The sequence below is a fragment of the Manis pentadactyla genome, chromosome 2, assembly GCF_030020395.1.
Source record: "Manis pentadactyla isolate mManPen7 chromosome 2, mManPen7.hap1, whole genome shotgun sequence".
Taxonomy (NCBI): domain Eukaryota; kingdom Metazoa; phylum Chordata; class Mammalia; order Pholidota; family Manidae; genus Manis; species Manis pentadactyla.
The window spans coordinates 129,567,049-129,579,792 of NC_080020.1; positions in this window are offsets into that span (position 1 = coordinate 129,567,049).

Sequence of the window (12,744 nt, forward strand, 5' to 3'; positions counted from 1 at the left end):
TATTATTCTTCCTGTAAATACAAAGGTCATAAAAATAAATAAAACAACCATCTTTACTGCATACCTGACTCAATCGTTACTTGCCTTAGATGAGTGGCTATTTACAAGGCATCTTTAAGTTTTAAGTTAACATTTAGGCAGGTGGCTACACATTACCATTGCCACCTGATTTGATGAACAATGGAAATTTCATTGCTTCTATAATGTTAGTGTTCATTACCTGAGCAGACATATATTATTTTGACCGTTTTAGTTTTATAGTGTTCAATTTTGCTTGCTATTCAGTGTTACTTGGAAACCATATGAACAGAGTGTACGGGACACTCTTGTTTTTATTTTTAAGGCAGTCCTAGAGTACAGAAACTGGTTATCAGCCTACTATGCTTGCCCAGTGGTTGCAGTGTTTGTGTGTCAGCAGCCTGCATATACTGCCTGGTTAACACAATTCGCCAGGTTTTTTTAAAAGAGCCCTGTGTCAGTTAGCTTTTTTGGCACCTCACAACCTAACAGCTTAAAACAACGTTTATTTAGTCCACGACTCCGTGGATCAGCTGAGTGACTGTTCTGTTGAGTTGGCTTGGCTTATCTCAGCTGGGCCCCGGCAAGATGATGTAGTCAACTGGCTGGCCAGCTGGTGGCTGCTTGTTCCATGATGGCTTCACTGAGCTGCCTGGCAGCTAGCACCGGTGGCTCGGAGAAACAGGATTGTCTGGGCTGTGTGTCTCACACGGCATCTGGCAGGCTAGCCGAGCTTCTTCCTATAGTGGTCTCAGCTTCCAGTGGAGGAAGTTGAAAGCCTCTTGAGGCCTTTGCTTGGTGCTTGTGCAGTCTCACTTCTGCTGGATTATTTTTTCGGCCAAAGCAAAGTCACAGATATCCCAGGTTTACGGGAGAAGGAAATAGACTACCTCTTTCTGGGAGGAGTTATAAAATACAGAGCCATTTTTGCTATTTATCAAAAGTTGTCTCACCCATTTCCCATTCTATGACTGGTTCTCAAAGCTTAGTCACACTGTATAAGCAAAAGAAAAATGGAGACATTCCCACTAAACTCCTTTAGTATTTTGTTTTCTGAACAAAGAAAAATCTTCTGCATGATTCTGCCACTTGATTCTGAATTACCAGTTCAGGTTGCTTAAAGGCATGTGAGAAAGCAAATCTGTGAATTTGTCCTTTTTTTAAACCACAAATAACTGATACCTAAATTCCAGTTCAGTGCTCCTGGAGATGCCGTAGGCTGTTTTAGCTCTTTGGAGGTCCAAGAAAACTGAGGTGGAGCCAGGAAGTTAAATAGTTTCTTCTTGTTCCCATGAGAGAGTAGGACTGAGCAACAACTTTCAAGTTCTCACCCTACCACACACACTCCCTCCTCTAACCTCACCTGAACAAAACAGTTTTGTTCCTTATTGGTATAACCAACTCATGTTAAATACTCATATACTTCCAACTTCAGATTTCAATCTAAGGTATTTTGGGGATAATACCAACTACTGTTTCATATGCTCTAATAGTAAATATTTAGAAATGGAAACCTAATCATCCCCTAATATGATACTTTCCTGGGAAGTTTTATGGCTTATCATAGATTTAGTTCATGTAGCACAAATGCAAATTATATAAAGCATATTCTAGTATTCAAAAGATATCACCATTTGAAAGGATAGTTTAATTACTATTATCTAAATAACGTTCAGATCAGTGTCTGATTAGGTATATTGTATTAGAGAACATTTTTTTAGGCTGCATTTTCAATTAAGCCTTTGTGGTAATAAGCAGAAATCTCGTTTTAAGAAAGATTGTTGTTGTTGTTTTTTTTTAAAAGACTGGGAAAAACACAATTATTTTAAAAAGGTTTTATACCCACACTATATAAAGAACTGCAAATTGAAAATAAAAAGAGCATCAACCCTATTAATAACATTTCAAAAGACTCTTTAGAAAAGAATGTATATAAATGGCCAATGGACACAGGAAACTGTGCTCATGATAGTAAGATTTCAATGTACCAGAGCTCGTTGCCATCTCTCATTTTTTTCATAAAATGAGTTTCTTGATCATATTCAACATTGTATGGAATATCATGATGGTGAATGGAGATTTATGAGCCCATGGATAGTAGTTTGGGCAAAGACATTGCAAATAGGGAAGGAGAAAGACAAAATTACTATTCAGATCTATTCCAGTGAGAACAAAGTGCTGCCCTTTTCATGATGAAAGAAGTCCAGTAGATCCAGCTGCCACGAGGAACATGATGCCCCTGTGGAGAGGAGCAGCCAGTAGCTTACTGTCATCTTTGACATTGGCAAATGGGGCACTCCTTATGCCAGAGTGAGATCAGCCTTAGAAAACATCTCTTTGATCCTATGCATAACTTTCATCCTGCTACCATGCATGCATTATCTCTGCAACCACTGGGCAAAGACAGAGGAACTCTGGAAAGATGTGGAGTGGTATCTCCAGAACAAGTCACCTTGTTCACCTGATTATCATGATCTTACTCTGCTCTTTGTTGAGAACTCACATGGGACACAAATACTTTTATAATCTGTGTCTATTCAGCAAAGTCTATCCAGATATTTATTTCCTAGGCCTAAACTCTTTGCTAATCATCTTCTTTCTAAGTCACTGACCATCCAGCCAAACTATTAGCCACTATCCATTAATCAATGCAGATCTGAATCTCTATCCTCTTCTTCCAAGAAAAGTGAACTATCCTGTAACTGCTCAAAGTTCTTCTCACTAGGAGGATTTTCCTCCCCTACTGCCCTTCCAGTGAAATGCTGCAACATCTGCATTCAACCAGTGCCAGCGTATTATTAGGAGACAACTCTTTATGGGTCTCTTGTATTTAAGTTCATCTTGTGAGCAGAATAGCACTGATAGTCTTTGTTCTAGACTGTCTTTTAAAAGATATTTATGCAGTAAACAGACTTGAAAGATAGAGATGGTATCTCCATCCAGAGCAGAGGTCATGTTTATTTACTATCTGTCAATAGTGGGGAAAATTCTGAGATTTTTACCTCCTTAAAAGCTCACAAGTTCACCTGCCACTGTTTCATGTAAAGCAGGGATGCTGCTGGGCTGGGCCAACCACATTCTTGAACATACCATTTCCATTTGACAAATGAGACTGTTTGGGTACTTCTCACCTTACTAGGCACTAAGTCCAAGTTAACCCACCTATAAATGGGAATATCAGGTTTGAGGGTCACAAGGCCTACATGGATCAGTTTTAAGGAGGGATTCTACTGATCAGTTTTATCAGTAGAAGCTGATAACTACTTTTCAAAAAGAGTGTATGGAAGTGAAGTCAAGGAGGCAATGAGTCTAAAATCCCAAGAGGCATCTTAGAGTGGAGGTTGACCACTTTTGCCAAATGGTAAAATCATCAGTCACAGAAACTTCTGGCATAAAGGGATCATTAGGGCTTGGGGCCACAAAAGTAAAGAACATACCATAGCTTGCTGGATAACTTCCTCTACAGGGTGCTGGCTTGACCACCTTTCTTCAGGAATGCTACATCCCTATGTGCTGCAGACACAGTGACAAGAAAGTTTTCAGAGCAACCTGGATGTATTACAGTGTGAAGTCTTGTGGAACAGAGATGTGATTTTGTTCTCTGTGGACTGGACTATGACATAGGGCTGGCTTGAGAGCTGATATAGTTGGAGCTTGAACTGTGTAGGCATATTGCTGGTTCCATCAGGTGAAAGAAAACCGCTTCTGATGGTCTTTACTAAGACGTACAGAAAAGAAAGAATATTTTCCCTTTCAGTAATTGCATATCAGGTGCCAGGAGATATGTTAATCTGCCCTAGAATGGTAGTTATCAGTGGAGTGGGGGTGGGGAGGTTTGCCCCCAAGAAGACATTGATGATGCTGGGAGACATTTTGGTTGTCACACCTGGTGTGAGGGGTGTTACTGGCACCTACTGGGTAAAGGTAAAGGCCGAGGATGTCACCAAACATTCTATAATGCACAGGATGGGCACCCACAACAAAAGATTATCTGGTCTAAAATGTCAACAGTGCCGAATTTGAAACCCAGATCTAGAATAAAAGTAGAGTAAGAACAGAACTGCAGTTATAACCAATACCTGGTTAAGTTTACAGTCATGTACTGTCATTTTCCAAGATTCAGGTGTCTTTTGACCAGGCCAAATAAGTGAGTTGAATGGGATTATGGTAATAATGACCCTCGCTTGAAACTTTGAAATCCTTGATGGTGGCACTACTCTATGCAATGCCTCCAGGAACAGATCATTTCTTCTGGTTTACTGTTTAACTAGAGGCCTTTCCAGAGGCTACCCCTTTGTCTTTCCTACCATAATAGTCATCCCTCCAAAGATGAAGGAACCCAAATGGGGATTCTGTTGACTGTTGTCTGTGCCTGTGCTGATTTACATTGTGGAACTGGGGAGATAACCACAAAATGGATTCAGGGACTCATTGGACAATTTGTTAAATGTAACCTATATATTAAAGAGATGGAATATGGTGGTAGATTAATAGTGTAAGATTGATGTATTGATCCCCTAAATACATCCCTTGGGAAGTCCACAGGACATCCCTTTCACAAGGCTGTGAGAAATATATTCATGTGTGGGGGCCTTGGCACCCTTGAAAAGCTCTGTGTCTTCTATTTTCTTAGGCCAAAAATAATAGTAGTAATGGCCATCCTCAAACTAAGCTGCCTAAAAAAGTGGGGGTTAAGGAGTTCTGGGGGAAATCTCTGAGACTGGCATAAGCTGCTATTTTGACTAATGAAGTAATTTTGAACATAGAAATTTGGAAAGCTGTCCTTTGGACTGTGCTTTTTTAGCCAAAAATAATGTGTAGGTGTCACTTATAAAGATTGTCATATTTCCACACTTAAAAATGGGAAAAGAAAGACCTTTCTAAATTACTCAAAAATCATCTGAACAATTTTAGGAAGTTTTAAAACCACTTGATAAAAAAATGAATACTTTCTCATTACATGGACAGTAAGTGATGGGCACCTCGAAAGATGACTGTTTACTAGCTAAACTGCAAAAACAAATTACAAAATTGGAGATGGACTGAAAAATATCACCCACTAATTAACTAGTGAAGTAGAGCAGAATTTTCTGACTATGCCTACCTAAGATCTTTGGTCATAAATGTTGTCTCATCTTTATGCAGTATGTTTTAAGCTACGTCAGTCTTCAAAGCTAAGTAACACTGAACAGAATTTACAAGTCCTCTGAATTACTGTACTGCAAGTGTTGCAACTTTCTGAAATGCACACTAGTTTCATCCAAAGTCTAATGAAAGCAAATGTCTCTAGTGTTGTTGATGTGTTATAAGTTACATGGCATATGAATATGATTTTAAATGTATATATTTATGTATACATAAATATCTTTAGGGGCAATTCATGTCCAACACATGTATTAGTTTCCTAAAACTATTGTAACAAAGTACTACAAACTGAGTGGCTTAAAAACAACAGAAATTTATTGTCTTGCTGTTCTGAATTTTAGATGTTGGAAATCAAGGTGTTGGGAAGGCTGTGCTCCTTCTGAAATCTGCAGGGGAGAAGCTTTCCTTGCATCTTCCTAGCTGCCGGTGACTTCTGGCAATCCCCGTGTTCCTGGGCTTGCAGCTGCGACACTTAAACCTGTGCTACCATCACCACATGGCATTCATGACTCATATGTCTGTGTCTCATCTCCTCCTCTTATAAATACACCAATCATACTGGATTAAAGGCCCACCTTCTTCCAATAAGACTTTATATTAACTTAATAAATTACATCTGCAGTGGCCCTATTTCCAAATAGTATCACATGGTGAGATACTGGAAGTTTGGATTTCAACCTGCATTTTGGGGGACAAACTCAACCTATAGCCTTATGTATGATCAAAGCTTTTGGAAACCACTGTCCTAGGTCTTGTTATTTCTGAGACAGCTCCATCTCCAAAAGCTCAACAGAAATATCCCTCTGTCTTATTTCCTCCAACTCTTTACTCCTTCTGGCATTCCTCCCATTGAAATATTCAACATTATCAAGAGCTTTAATCCATATACCTATCACTTTTTCATTACCCACAAGGTACTTTACAACTTGGCTTCCCTCCTTATTCCGCATACCCTAAAATTAAAACCACATGATTGCAAAAAGTTTTTTCTTCCCTCTTCCTTTAACAAGCTTATAGAGCAGAACCCAAATTTATTTAATACTACTATCCTTTTACTCAGCATGTGTATGAGTAGGTAAACATTGATGGACAATATAACAAAATTAGATTTACTGGATCTGCTTCAAATTAATGACCACACATCTCATATGAGTACTGCCAGACCATCCAGATGCGTGTCTTTAGTCAATTTTCTCTCACACATTCTGAAACAATTTCATATCTTCTTTTTTTCTTGAACATTCACCATTTCCAATTCCCCCACTCTCATCTGATGATCATGCTTCTTATTTCACTGATAAAATGGAAGCAATCCGAAGAACTCTTCATCTTTGCAACACCACACTTACCAGCATATCAGTCTCTGCACCCATGTATGTCAACTTCATACATGGCTCAGGTGAGTAAATTTTCAGTGCTTTTATCTGAGGTCAGCTGGTGTAGGGGACCCAATTCCCTTTCATAATCACGTCTGCAAGCATACCCTCTCCACTCTCCTCTTCAGTTTTATCTTCTCCACTTATCATTTCCATCAACATGCAAACATTTAAAAATGCTCCCTTAACGCACACCTCCTTTGACTTTGCTTCCCATTTTTCTATATCCATTAATAGGAAAGGTCTTAAAGTTGTCATCTAAGATTTCTGTCTCCACTTCTTCAGATTTCATTCTCTCTTCCACTTATTCTTCACTCAATTAAGCTTCCTTAAGTAACCCCTCGCTAGAACAGCTCTTTATCAAGGATACCACTAACTCACATGTTGACATACCACACAAAAAAGTTCAAACTTATCAAGAATTTCAATCCATTGAAATCTCATTTTTTTCATTACCTATCAGGACCCTGAGGGTTTTATTCAGCATATTCAGAAATCATAGCTAAACTCTTGCAAAAACTCCTCTCTCCCTTGAATGCACTCATGTAGCAAGAGCCAAGTCTGCTTACAACTCTCCTCTTATTCATATCCGAATAGGTAAATACTGATTTAAAAAATGACAAAATCATATTTACTGGATTATTTCAAATTTATGACCACAATGATCAAATGGAAATTGCATTACACTTCCAGTACTCATCATACTTAAATCTCTGCAATATTGGATGTTGTTGACCCTCCTTCCGCAAAACACATTCTTCTCTAAACATATCCCCAGGCAGGTATATTTAATTTTTTATTCACTCTCTCCACTTGTATGTACAAAAGATACCTCATACTTACTTAGTCCAAAAAGAGCCATTTTTTCACTCCCACTCAAAACTTCCTGGGCCCTTGTGAGTAAAATTTCAGTATTTCCAGAATCTCTCACCTGGCTTTAGTGCATCTGCATATCAATAGGTGTTTCCAAGGGGTGGAGGTATGTATTCATTTACATATCAATAGGTAATGACAAGATCCTGCTGGGGTTTATCTGGACTGGAGAGGTTGGGTGGAGTTCTCTCTTCTGCTGCAGCCTGGTCAAAAGAGAGACAGACGACTGTTTGTAAGAAATAAATGGGTTTCTTAAACTTTATTTCTCCCTTTGACTGATTTCAGTTTCAGAGGTATTTTGCCCTGGGATTTTCCCCTGGAGTTACCCAATTGTTTTGGCTTTACATCTAGGAATCACCTTTGGGTCTTCTCATTTCCAAACATCCCACATCCCATAATTTCAATAAATTGTATTGCTCCATTTCTAAAACATACTCAAAATTTGTTTACCTTTCACATCCTCCCTGCTTGAGTTAATAAAGCAGCATTTCTCACCAGTACCACAGTAATAGCCTCTTGACATGAGCACATGAATAAAACAAGGAAAGACAATTAAAGAGTATTGTTAACTGTCATCAGATTCACTTTCACACCCACTTTCTGGTATTGTATATGTCTTATCTACAGTATCTTATCAAATACAGAATCACATGATCTCAAAAGTTGGGAGTGACATTAACGATAACTTAAATGATGGCCTATGCTCAGATTATACTGGCAGACTCAGAGCATTTAAGACATGCTTTCAGGGCCACAAAGCTGGTTAGTCTTACTGCTCACCTAGAGACCATGTATCAGAACCTCAGATCAATGATCTTTCTACTACTTCAAAAAGTGGTATTTCCCCATATGTGTATGTAAATATGACATCATGATATTCCTTTTCTAACTACCCGAGGCTAATTGTTTTGGCCCTTCAGTTATATTTTGTGCATGAAAATGACAGAAGATGGAAGTCAAGCACTTTGGATATAATTTCATATAAAAACTCTAGTCAATTTCTCCCCTCTCAATATATTCATAGGGATCATTTGAGCTGTTAAAACTGTATAAATAAAGATATCCTTACAATGTAGGAAAACTTCAGCATTCCTTCCTCAGGGAATTGAGTTCCAAGCTTCCCAGAAACCCTTCCTTTAGTCACAGAACACTCCCCAAATGATAGGCAATATGCTTTAAAAGCATTTCATTTGGGCCCTTGTAGCTGACTCTGGGCCTCTTTCTTACTTGTGTGAAGTTTCTGACTGTCTGTTTATTTTTATCCCAACATATGGGCTAAATTACACCTGCCTTTAGATATGTACTGTAAATCACCTTTTCTTCCCAGCAGCTTGTCAGAATTCAGCCACCTGTAGGGACCTAAAGAGATTACATGCTGAAAATACTGAGCTCCATGCCAACCCCAGATTCTGCTCTTGAGCCTGAGGCTGGGTAATTCCACAGCTCAACATTTCAACAAACATTTATTGACTATGTGAAAAGTACTATGTATGTAACTCTGGGGTATACAGAGATGAATGTTTACCTACCTCCTCCAGAGGTTCACCATCTGGAGAACATTTACATGTTTGATACACCATGAGGCTGACTGCGATGGAAGCCATGGTAGAAGCACAGTTGAAGGGGTAGAATTTGGATGAGGTCCTGAAAGATGCATGGCAGGGCTAATGTGATAACAGGGATGGTGGGAGGGGGTTGCTGCAAGGTGCACTGGAGAATGGAAGAATTACCAATGTCATTGAAGTGAAGGCTTGCATGTGTGTTCAAGGGGTACAAGTTTGCAAAAAGAAGTTAGGAAATAAGTTACAAAATGCTCTGAACTTCAGTGTTTAGATTGTGGCCTTTATTCTGATTGCAAGTGTGACTCACAAATGTTTTGAGCAGGAGTGTGATACCACCAGGCCTGTGCTTTATAAAGACAGGGTACATGTGGGAGATAATTAAAAGTAGAGAAAGCCTGGAGACATGGAGGCTAATAAGATGGTGTAGAAAAGATCTGTGCCTTCAGCATAACAGCAAGCATTCATGATGCTTTCCTTTGAAGAAAGTTCTCCAGCTTCCTTTGGGTAGCAATTCTTCCAGCTAATGCACTTCAAGTGGCACTGACTCCACTTTTGGTTCCAGGGGTGGGCATGTGGCTTATGTGGACAGTGTGTTCCCCTAACTGAAATAACTGGTTTTGTAATGAGTGTTTTGGAGTTCCAAGAAGAGAAACAGAAGACTATTCATATTTGAATTGCCCTTGGAAGCTAGAATTGACTGCCACACAGTACGTGCTCAATGACTGTATTTTTAGTAAATGAAAGGAACTATATGCCACTCAAAAAAGAAATCCTCAAGATGGAGCTTGATTTGGGATGGAGTAACAGAACTGAGACCTGTTAACTTCGTTTGACCCCTGAATCAAGCCTTCCTTAAAGCCTTCTCTGCTCTAAGATGTGTGGGTGAAAGACTCAGAACCAAAGAAATAGGCTACCATAAAACCCCAGGAAAGGATCAGGGATCTAGCATCAAAGAAGGGTCCATTTGTATCAGACCACTCTTGCCACAATATAATTCTATGTAACAAACTACCCCAAGACTCATTGGCTTAAAGTAATATTCACTTATTCTTGTTCACATGTCTGTGTGTTGGCTGGAGGAGAGCTGAAATAGACTGAGATCAGCAGGGCAACTTTGCTTCCATCTCTGTGTATGACTCCCTGGCTCCTCACTGTATATTTGACTCAGATCTGTTCCATAATTTTTATATTGGAGTCTATAATCAGGCAGTTGCTGTACAAGACAAGTTTTCATTATGATGGCATAAATGTAAGATAGCAAGTCCAAACATGGGAGTGCAGTTCAAACATCTTCTTCTGTCACAGCTGCTAACTTCCTTTCAGCCAAAAGCAAGACCCAGGGCTGAGCCCAAAGTCATGGTTCAGGAAAGCACATTCCACCTATATGAGGTCAAAGCAAGACTCACAGGGCTAAGCCCAGCATCAGTGAAAGAGGTTAACTATACTGTGCATAAGAATGTGAGAAGGGGGAGGTAAATATTTTTGCACAAAAATATATTCTGACATACTATGCTTACTAAGCAGATAGGAATTTATATCAAGGACTAAAAAATTACTCAGAGAATGGAAGGAGGTCCTTCCAGAGGCCAGCACAGGCCAGGCCCATATAGATTACTACTGCTTCAGTTCTGATCACGAAGTAGTAAATCCCCATATGGGCACACTGAAGTCCAAGTGCAGCGGGATGTACAACCAAGTGCTGATGTCTACTACGGAATGGGAATAATGAACTACAATTTTCTTTGAGAAAATTTGTACATTGAGACTAATAGGAGCCAAGGACTAAACCTTTGGGAGCACTCCATCTAAGAATAGGTAGAGAATCCAGTTGAGGGAGGAACAGTGAAGAGAGTGACAAAAGACCCAAGGAAGGCATTGATGGAAGAAAAAACCAACTTTGAGATATTTGCAGCAGTTCTTGCAGGTTCAAGCGTTAAAGATTTTTGAAAAGCTCAAAAAGAGTAAGAACTGACAATGACATCCTTACTGTCTGAAAAGTAGGTTATTTATGTCTTTTAAGAGAATGGGCTATATAGCAAATTGGGGTTAGAAACAAAATTACAAAGGACCAGAGAGAAAATTGGAGTAGATGAAGTGAACAGACATTGGTAGTATTTTAAAGCATTTTCTCTAGACATTCACTTCTTTCTTCTCTTACAAAACACCTATGTTTTGCTTTTAAAAATTAAATATATGTTTATATCATTAAAATTTTTTGAAAATACTGTTGGTTTCAAATATGGTATCCTTTTATATGAGTGTTATAAGACTCGTTTAACTATTTCCTTATGGTAGGACATTTAGATTCTCCTCTGTCCTACTAGTATATAAAATACTATCACTTATGCCTTATCAATAAGTAACCCATATTTCTGTCATTTCCTTAGACAATAACCCTGGAAAATAAATTATTTGAGCAAAGTTTATGAATTTGTTGAAGACATAACTCTTATAAAATTTCTGAGCCAATTTAAGCTCCTACCAGTAGAATGCTGCAAACATCTCCTTTATTAATACTGAATATTTCAAATTTTAAATTTTGGACTATTTGATATGTAAAAATCAAACTCTTTTTTTAAAATTCATTTTGTTTGCATTTCTTTTTAAATTTATATACATTTTTTCTTGGCTTTTAAAATTTCTTCTTTTTAAATTGTGTTTTCAACACATTTTTCCATCGAGGAGCAAGAAAGTTTTTTCAATAATTTATAAAATAAATTGTGTAAATACTAAAGATTTTCACTCCTCATGCTTTCTACAGACCTTTGACCACCTGTATTCACCTATATTAGACAATTCCAACACTAACTAGATCCCCATAAGCATGTTGCGTTCTGCAGGTAGACTGAGTCTCTGCTGGACTCAGCTGGGATTTGTCAGACTTGCTCTAGGATGCAGGTTGGGCTCAGATCTGCTCCACTTCTCTCTGCATTCCCCTAGAACCTGTAGCTACACAGGCATCTACTCATGATAGACGAGAGGAATGCAAATACAAAGCCAAACCATGCAAGTGCATTTATAGACCTCTTTGTCATTTTCCTCCAAACCTGTAGCCAGCGTGTTTATCAGCTGTTGCCTACACTAATGCTGCATGACAAACAGCCCCAGCACTCAGTGGCTGGCCTAGTCCTTATGTGCAAGATTGTCCTGAGTTGTAGCACTGTCCATGTCACATCTGCTTACGTTCTATCTGCAAAGTGAAATTATAAGACATATTCAACATCAGTGAGGCAAGAAATACACTCTACCTACTCTAGTTAGAGGTACTGCCAAGATACATAGCAAAGGGCAAGGATATTTAATTTTATCATGAGAAGGGAGTGAAAAATTGGGAAGATCTGATCTGCTACATCAAGGATATTGGGTTAGCTATTGGGTTATGATCCTTCAACATTAACATTTTAATAAGGTCAATCTGTTATCACTTATTTTGTAAATTCATCTATAATATTTGTGCATGAATATTTTAAAATGAAATGTGTTTCCCTGATATCCTGAAAATAAAGGTTATAGGTTTAATTCCTCTTTAAAATTGTATCTATTAAGTGAAAGAGTCACATAGACATTTCCTCGTTGGTGGGTATTTTTATTAATTTCCAATGTTAATACAGTCAAATCAGTGTATATGGTATTATAATTTATTTTTTGTGAAATTAGTTCCTATTAAGATTTTATCTGCAGAGTATACAAAAATTTTGTATAACTTTACTTTACATATTTTAAGAAGGCAAGTAATTCCTGCAGGATAAAATGTTACATCTATGCTTATC